The sequence below is a fragment of the Acomys russatus genome, chromosome 21 (assembly GCF_903995435.1).
Source record: "Acomys russatus chromosome 21, mAcoRus1.1, whole genome shotgun sequence".
NCBI lineage: Eukaryota > Metazoa > Chordata > Mammalia > Rodentia > Muridae > Acomys > Acomys russatus.
The window spans coordinates 30444183-30452636 of record NC_067157.1 but is presented as its reverse complement, the minus strand read 5'-3'; positions in this window follow the sequence as shown (position 1 = coordinate 30452636).

Sequence of the window (8454 nt, the reverse complement as noted above, 5' to 3'; positions counted from 1 at the left end):
ATGACCAAACACAGAGTCTCATTTATCTCCTAACTCCAGCAGAAATGCGTAGCTCTTATTTCTGACTTTCTCCGGATGTTAATCTGGGAAAAGTGGGAGGATGAAGAATAGGGCTAGAACTCTGGCTGGCTTTTATCATCTTGATCGGAGGTGATAAAATGATGGCTTCAGCTATATTCAAGGCCAGCTCTCGGAGAGAGTGCTTACGCTCAGGAGCTCGGGAATGGCAGGGAAGCAGTGTGTAACCCTTTCCCAAACACAGATGTCTCGCCCTCTGGCTCTCCTTCCTGCTTCTGTGCCAGAGGAATGCCTGCCACCTCATGACCTTAAGCCATTCACTGTACAAGGTGGGCCTGGACCACAATGCTTTACTCTTTCCTCGAGCCCTCCTAACTCCTAACATTTAGCCTAATTTTGTGCCTATGGATGCTGTTTCCTCAGTTAGCTATCTGAGAACTGGGGCATCTTGATGACCCTCCACATTCCATTGTGAAACTATACTAAATAAATAACTATATGCTAAATACAATGCTACACTTAAAAAAAGAAAAGGCCATACACAGTGGGGCATGGTGGTTCATACTTGAGAGAACTTGAGAGGCTCAGATAAAAGGATTTCCACAAGTTCAGAGCCAACCTCAGCAATAATGGATTCCCGACTATTCTGCATTATGGAGCAAGACTGTCTCAAAACACTAACTCACTGCCCACCTAAGAAAGGCCAAACTAGAGAGCTTTTCATTGTGGGTTGTCAGGACTTGTGTGTGTGTGTGTGTGTGTGTGCCTGTGTAGTAAGGCATATGTATGTGTGAAAGTCAAGGACACCCGTGTTAATCAGTTGTCTCCTTCTACAATGTGGGCCCTAGGGATAGAACTCAGACCTTCAAACTTGGCAGTGGGTGCTGTTGTAGGTTGGTCTGATGTACTTTGATGCTAATTACTGCTTGCTGTCTCTGTACCCCAAGATTGCTATGTAACCTTGCCTAAAGAACTTACTCCTGTTTGACCAGTAAAAAGCCATTACACCTGGTCAGGGCAAATGGGATAGGCATGGCTAAGGTTTCCGGGCTTTGGGAGATGGAGAGAATCTTAGGAAGGGGGAGAGACCAGAGAAGACGAGAAGGAAGGAGGCTGTACCATCATGGATTAGGTAGAGAAGCACATGGCTGGCGTGGATGGAGATTTGGCCCAGATGATGATAATAAGTAAGTATTTGGGATTGTGGATGGGAGGTACCTTGATAGAAATCATTAGAAGCAGACAGTATGGGATTGGGGCAGGGTATGGGATACCTGCCCCAATAGAAGAGGTAGTTTAGAAGATTAATGTCTGCCCTGCCCCAGATGAACCAAGACTATTTTAAAATACAACAGGTGTCTGTGTCTTGATTGATTGCTAACGGATTAGAAAATACCACTGTAATAATAATTATGGGCCTGATAATAAACAATGTGCCCTACTGTTAAATTAATCACAACAGGGTGCCTTTACCCACTGAACAATCTCATTGTCTCTAATCACAACTGTTTAATTCCAGAATACTTTATTAACCCAAAGAAACTTTGTGCCCACTAGCAGCCCATCTGTTGTCCCACCCCTAAGCCCCTAGGAACCAGGGACTTCAGCTGCAGGGATTTGCATATTCTGGACTGTGCCTGTGTGTGCAGTGGTGCATTGATGTGGCCTTTTGTGTCTGGCTTCATTCCCTCAGTGTGCTTCCCCTGTTCTTCCATGCTGTGAATACATAAGTACTTCATTCTTTTTAAAAATAATTTTAAATTAAAATACAATTATAACATGTTCCCTGTCCCACTCTTCCATGTAACCCTCCCATACTCGACTTCATCTCTCTGAAATTGATTGCCTCTTTTTGATTATTATTGTGATTTGTACATATTTATATATCTATTGTTGCCATAACATTCTTGTGGACTGTGTACAGTTTACCCTTGTTCTTTCAAGTGTTGATTTCTCCACCTATCTGGTTTCAACCCAGACATTGTATTGTATTGTTTCTCTAAGTATCTCCTGTCTCGAGTTTATGTAAACATGTCACCATTTGTTCTCTGCATTGTCAATGAAAGCCAAGTAGCCAATGCTGAGCAATATAGAGAATAGGGTGGGACATCCTGGTCCAGTGATGAGAGGAGAAAAAGCAAGAAGGACAGAAGGGTTCACAGGGAAAGCACTGGGAAGCCCAAGGAGGAATGAACCAGACCTAGGAGATGAGTAAAAAGCAAATATAATGTGGGACATCTGAATAGGAGGAAACTATATTACCTTGGACGTGTAGGATGGAGTAATTATTGCACAGCATTGTGCTATAGGCTAATTTAATTAAATATATTCTAGTCTTTCTGTGTGTTATTTGGGTATAAAGCTGGTTAAGGAGTAACCACAGATTATATTAAAATTATAAATCAATATTAAATATTAACAATCATTCAATAATCTATAAATGTATAAGTATAAATTGCATAAATATAGTCTCAAAGATTCTTGAAGATGAGGAAGACAAAAAATGAATTAACTTTTAAACTTATTTTATTCTCTTCTCTTCCCCAGCAGGTTCGTCTGTTTGTATTTACCTAGTTTCAAAATATAACATGGGTCTGCAAAATTAGCACTATTGCAAAATATAAAGAAAATACCATATTTTCCCACTATGTACCATTGGTTGTCCTAGAAGAAAACAACAGAATTTATCTCTTAGGATTATTAGTTTTGAAATTCAGACTGGCCTAAAGCTCACATGTAGCAATCCTCCTGCCTCAGCCTTCAAAATGCTGGGACTATAGGTGTGAGTCACTATTTTAAATTTGTATGAGGCAAGTTTCTTTTTAAACTATTATTTTTTAAACAGCTTATTTACTATTTGACAGTTTCATACATATTTATAATAGTGTGGGTTCTTTTGTTTTTGTTTTTTAAGATGTATTTATTTATTATGTATGCAGTGCTCTGCCCATATGTACACCTGCAGGACAGAAGAGGGCATCAGACTTGATTGTAGATGGTTGTGAGCCACCATGTGATTGCTGGGAATTGAACTCAGGACCTCTGGAAGAGAATTCAGTGCTCTTAACCTCTGAGCTATCTTTCCAGCCCTATAATAGTGTTTTTTAATTAAAGTAAAAAATCACCATTAATCCCAGCACTCAGGAGGCAGAGGCAGGTGGATCTCTGTGAGTTTGAGGCCAGCTTGGTCTATAAAGTGAGTCCAGGACAGCCAAGGGCTACACAGAGAAACCCTGTCTTGAAAAATGAAAATAAATAAATAAATTAATTAATTAAATAAAAATAAAACCACCAAATTTCTCTCTCTCATCTGCTTCCAACACTTTTTGGAAACTTTCCCATTACACTGCTTCCTACATTCATGTCTTTTTGTTTTCGGAACCTACTGGGTTTACTTGGGCTTGTCTGTATGCACGCAGGTGCAGGGCTAGATACTTACTGGATCACGAGCAGCTTAGCAGATGCTACAACTCCAAAAAAGGTTGTTCTTTCTCCTGTAGCATCCATTCACTGTCAATAATGCTCCTCAGCTAGAGTGAGTTTCAGGTGCCCTTCTCCCGTGCACGCTGGAGGGTCAGCTGGCTTGAGGTTGTGCAGGCAGCTTCATCTGCTGTGAGTTTGTGAGTGAAATGGCCATAGGATTATACCAAAAAGCATTGTGTCATGGCATTCCGTTCCATCTTCCCACTCTAGCATTCTTTCTGGCCCCTCTTCTATCACGTTTCCAAATCTGTTAGTCAGTGTGTGTGTGTGTGTGTGTGTGTGTGTGTGTGTGTGTGTGTGTGTAAGACAGAAGGGAGAGAGAGAGAGAGAGAGGGTTTAGCTCTGGACACTCAACAGTCACTTATTCTCATCATCCTCTTCTGGTCTCCATGCTCACTGCCATATGCCTGGTACACAGACACCCTTTCACATAATAAAGAAATCACAATATTTTAAAGAAATAAAGCAATTTGTTAGAGTGGAGATATGTGGGAACAAAGATGTTTATAACTTTATTATTGGGGTCTGGAGATGTAGATCACTTGCCTATAATTCATGATGCCCCGGGTTGGATCCCCAGTGTTACATAAAATGATGTGGCAGCACACACCTGTAATCCTACAATGTGGGAAGTGGGTCAGGAGTTTAAAGTCATTCTTGCCTACATAGAGAGTTTGAGGCCAGCTTGGGCTACAAGTGTGTGTGTGTGTGTGTGTGTGTGTGTGTGTGTGTGTGTGAACACTAATTGGCTATGGGGTACAATGCAATAGTGCAATGGTTAAATACTTCTCTATTTCTTCTGGAAGTTTATCTGGGGATTACCAGCCAATCTTTCTGCTTCTGGGAGAGCCCTTGGCCTGGATTAGAAACCACATCAAAGGGGCACCCCCACAGTTTCATGGATCCCCTTTATTAGCAATTCTACAACAGAGTTTGATCAGTTTCCTTAGCAGCTCTAGAAGGGAGCACCATTCCACAAACTAAGATGGCTGTTCTGAGAACGAGAAGGCTAGAAGCTGATCTCTGAGTGTCATGGGAGAAACTGAGAGACACGAGACCTGTTTCCTCCTCCAGAATCTAGAGGCTGTTAATGGTTACTGGAGGAAAGAGAATAATTTTTCCCCCCAGTGTAGCTACATGTAATGTGCCCATGGTCTGGTAAAACACCAAAACCAAAGAATAAAGAACAATGAAATTCACTGGGTCATATAAAAAAAGAGACGCTGGTAAGACGATTCAATGGGTGGCAACCTGAGCTTATCCCCAGGACCCAATGTAGGGGGAGGGCAGAACAGACCCACAAAGCTGTCCTCTGACCCTCACATAAGCACCATGGCACACACATACACACTATAAGGAAGCGATCTCACGGTGAATATGAGAAAGGAAGGCTTGGAGAGCGCCAGCGAAGATTGTATCTCAAGGTTTCTCTTCCCCTTTTAAACTTCCCTTATGCCGGGCCGTGGTGGCACACGCCTATAATCCCAGCACTCGGGAGGCAGAGGCAGGTGGATCGCTGTGAGTTCAAGGCCAGCCTGGTCTACAAAGCAAGCCCAGGACAGCCTTGGCTCGAAAACCAAACCAAACCAAAACAATAAAATAAAATAAGTTTCCCTTACACTCATGTAATGCCCAAGTCCTGAAAACCCCCAAAGACCATCAGGATCCAGTTGGTTGCAAATCACACAGGGTCTTTTTTATTAGACAAGGTCAGAGCCTGGACCATCAGCCCCCTGGTAAGGAGGGAAGATGGCAGCCCCTAGTGCTAGAGGAAAAGGGTTTTTAAAGGAAAAACTGCGGGGGTTGGGGGGAGGGGATGGGTGTGTGTTTGGGGGAGGGAATTTCGAAGCCTTGCTGTTATATGATAGGTCAGAGGGGTACAGAAAATTCTCTGTACACAAAATGGCTTTGCTTTGGTCTCTATACTCACACCTTCACACACTTACAGAGAGACTTACACACACACACACACACACACTATACACAGACATACTTACAAAGAGACTTTCATACACACACTCACACACTACACATACTATAGACACACACACACACACACACACACACACACACCTTTTGAGGGTGTTGGGAGTCAGACCTAATGCAGGGCCTCCTGTAGTCTAAGCAGGGTTCCCTCCCACTGAGCTATGTCTTTAGCTCTTCATTTACATACACATTTAAAAGAACAGTTACATTTATTTTAGTACAAAACTCTAAAGGTTACATTTCCCAAACCTTACAATCCAAACTGTCTTTGCTGGTATGTATAAAATGTTACCTCAAGTGACCTCTGTGGGCAGTCCTGATTCCTAAAACAGGAAGCACCTGTTTAGGTAACAAAATATTTATTTTGAGTTTCCGATTGATTTCAACATGGTAGAAAGTGGAACACTTCCTGGAGTGACAGTTGGGGGAAAAGCAGGGGAATTCCCATGTCTTTTCCTTTGATTTTATTCAGGTGAGCAAAGACAAGTTCAAATGTCAACAGAAAGTTTAAATGTAGTTTTCTTGTTATCTTATGGAGAAGCAATCCCTAGATACTCTTCCTAAAGTGAACTTATGGATGCCTTTTCAGGGCTTAGAGACAGGGAGGCCCAGAGAGAAGACACATCCAGGCGGAAGGGTTATCAGAGTCAAGGGGATCGGAAGCAGAATCAAACCAAAGGGTAAAAAAGACACACATTCCCAAAATTTGTAAATTTCCCTAAATCAAATGAACATCTGAAAAAATACTTTAAAGAAATAAGCAATAACAATAATTCTGTAATAAAAATAAAAATAAAATTAGAAGATGTAAAAAGAAAACCTTTCTACCTTAAATCAACTCATATGCAAACGAAGGGAGTCCATTGAAAACCAGGCCACAAGTATGGGGTCAGCAAAGCAGAGAGCTTATGTTAAGCAAGCTGTGGAAATGAATTCAGGCCTTTCTCCACTACACCGGGCTGAAGTTGCTGTTTTCAACTGTAGAAGATACAGCAGGACAATTACAATCCATTTGAACACGAGGAAGAATGCTCTAAATACGTATAGCATTCAAATGCCACTGTGTGTTAGACAGTAAGGTGCTCGTATCGTAGACAACAACAAATCTGGCTTTCTTATTCTGCACATAGCTACTCAGTTTTTCCTACCTGAATCTCTTTGAGAAGACAAGATGAGCACTGGCAAACAGACGCATCAGGATGTGGCTTCAATTAAAGTTCGCTGCAACATCAAGTACTGGGAGATGTGGAACAATGCAGAAAAATGTGGGAGTTCAGAGGGGGCTGTCACGACGACTCAGAGGATAAAGGCATTTGAGAATCTGGTGACCTGAGTTCAATCCCCAGACCCTACCAAAGGTGAATGGGGAAACCAGCTGCAGGAAGATGTCCTCTGACTTCCGTATGGACGTTATGGTATGTACGCCATAGGTGTATAATTGAGCATATACATCCACTAAGACGAAAACCTTTGAAAAATATTTCTTTTTTTGAGCCAGGTTGTGGTGGCGCACACCTTTAATCCCAGCACTCGGGAGGCAAAGGCAGGTGGATCTCTGTGAGTTTGAGGCCAGCCTGGTCTACCAAAGCAAGTCCAGGACAGCCAAGGCCACACAAAGAAACCCTGTCTCGAAAACAAAAACAAACAAACAAAAAATTCTTTTTTAAAAAAAGGAATTCAGAAATACCACCTATGAGTAGGGTGGGTTTAGAAGAACCACACGAGGAAAAGGAATGTAGACAAATCAGGCCCAGGACATTCCAGGGTGAATGGGCTTAGACCCAGCCATGTAGTGTGATGTGCTTTGTGCTCCCTGGATGGAGGATGTTGTAATATTGCTGAAGAGAGCCTATGTTAAGCAAGCTGTAGAAATGAATTCAGGGCATTATTATATGTAAATTGAAAAAGACAATTTCTAAATTTCATTTTTTTTGTTTGTTTGTTTCAACTTAGGGTTTTTCTGTGCAGTCCTGGCTGTTCTAGACTCACTTTGTAGACCAGGCTAGCCTTGAACTCACAGAGTGCTGGGATTAAAGGTGTGAGCCACTACACCAAGCTCAAATTTCATTTTTTAAAAAATATTTATTTATTTAGTGTATATGAGTGCCCTATCTGCATGTACACCTGCATGCCAGAAGAAGGCATCAAATCCCTTTGCTGATGGCTATGAGCCACCATGTGGTTGCTGGGATTTGAACTCAGGACCTCTGGAAGAGCAGACAGTGCTCTTAATTACTGAGCTATCTCTCTAGCCTGCATTCTCCAAATTTCAGTCATGTTATCTTATGATTTTTCTCGTGTTAATTATGCGCCATTCATTACTTATTAATGAAAGTTCTATGTGAGAGTACTCTGTGTGTGTGTGTGTGTGTGTGTGTGTGTGTGTGATAGGTATGGGTGGCTACTGGGTACACCAGGCTAACAGGCCCATAGCTTCTGGGGCATCTTCTGCTTCCACTTTATGTCTTGTTACGTGGGTTCTGGACACCCAAACTTAGTTCCTTGTGCTGACATGCATGGGACTTTACCCATCGCGTCCTCCCCTGAAGCCCTTATTTTCCTAACATGACAGATAGCATTTAGATTGCCCTTTCCTAAACTCCTCTGTTTGGTCAAGACTTCTAAGGTTTTGTTTTTGTTTTGTTTTGTTTTTTAAATAAACATGACAATTATTTTGTAACCTAATTAATAAATATTTATCTGAATATCTTGAAATATCACCTTGTTTATTATCCACGGATCATGGAGTGGGCTGAAGGTTTTCTGTAGAATCTTAACAGTCAAGGCTATTGTATTCGGGGTGTGGCCTTGTGGTGACGATGAAAGTAGAGTTCTCATAAATGGGGCTGGCGCCTTTGTAATTGAGACCCCAGAGAGCTGCCTGATCTCTTCCATCCGGCAAGTCCTCAGCAAGGCCATGGTGGGCTATAAAATGGGTGAGTGTAGTCTCACAAGATCTCCTGCCAC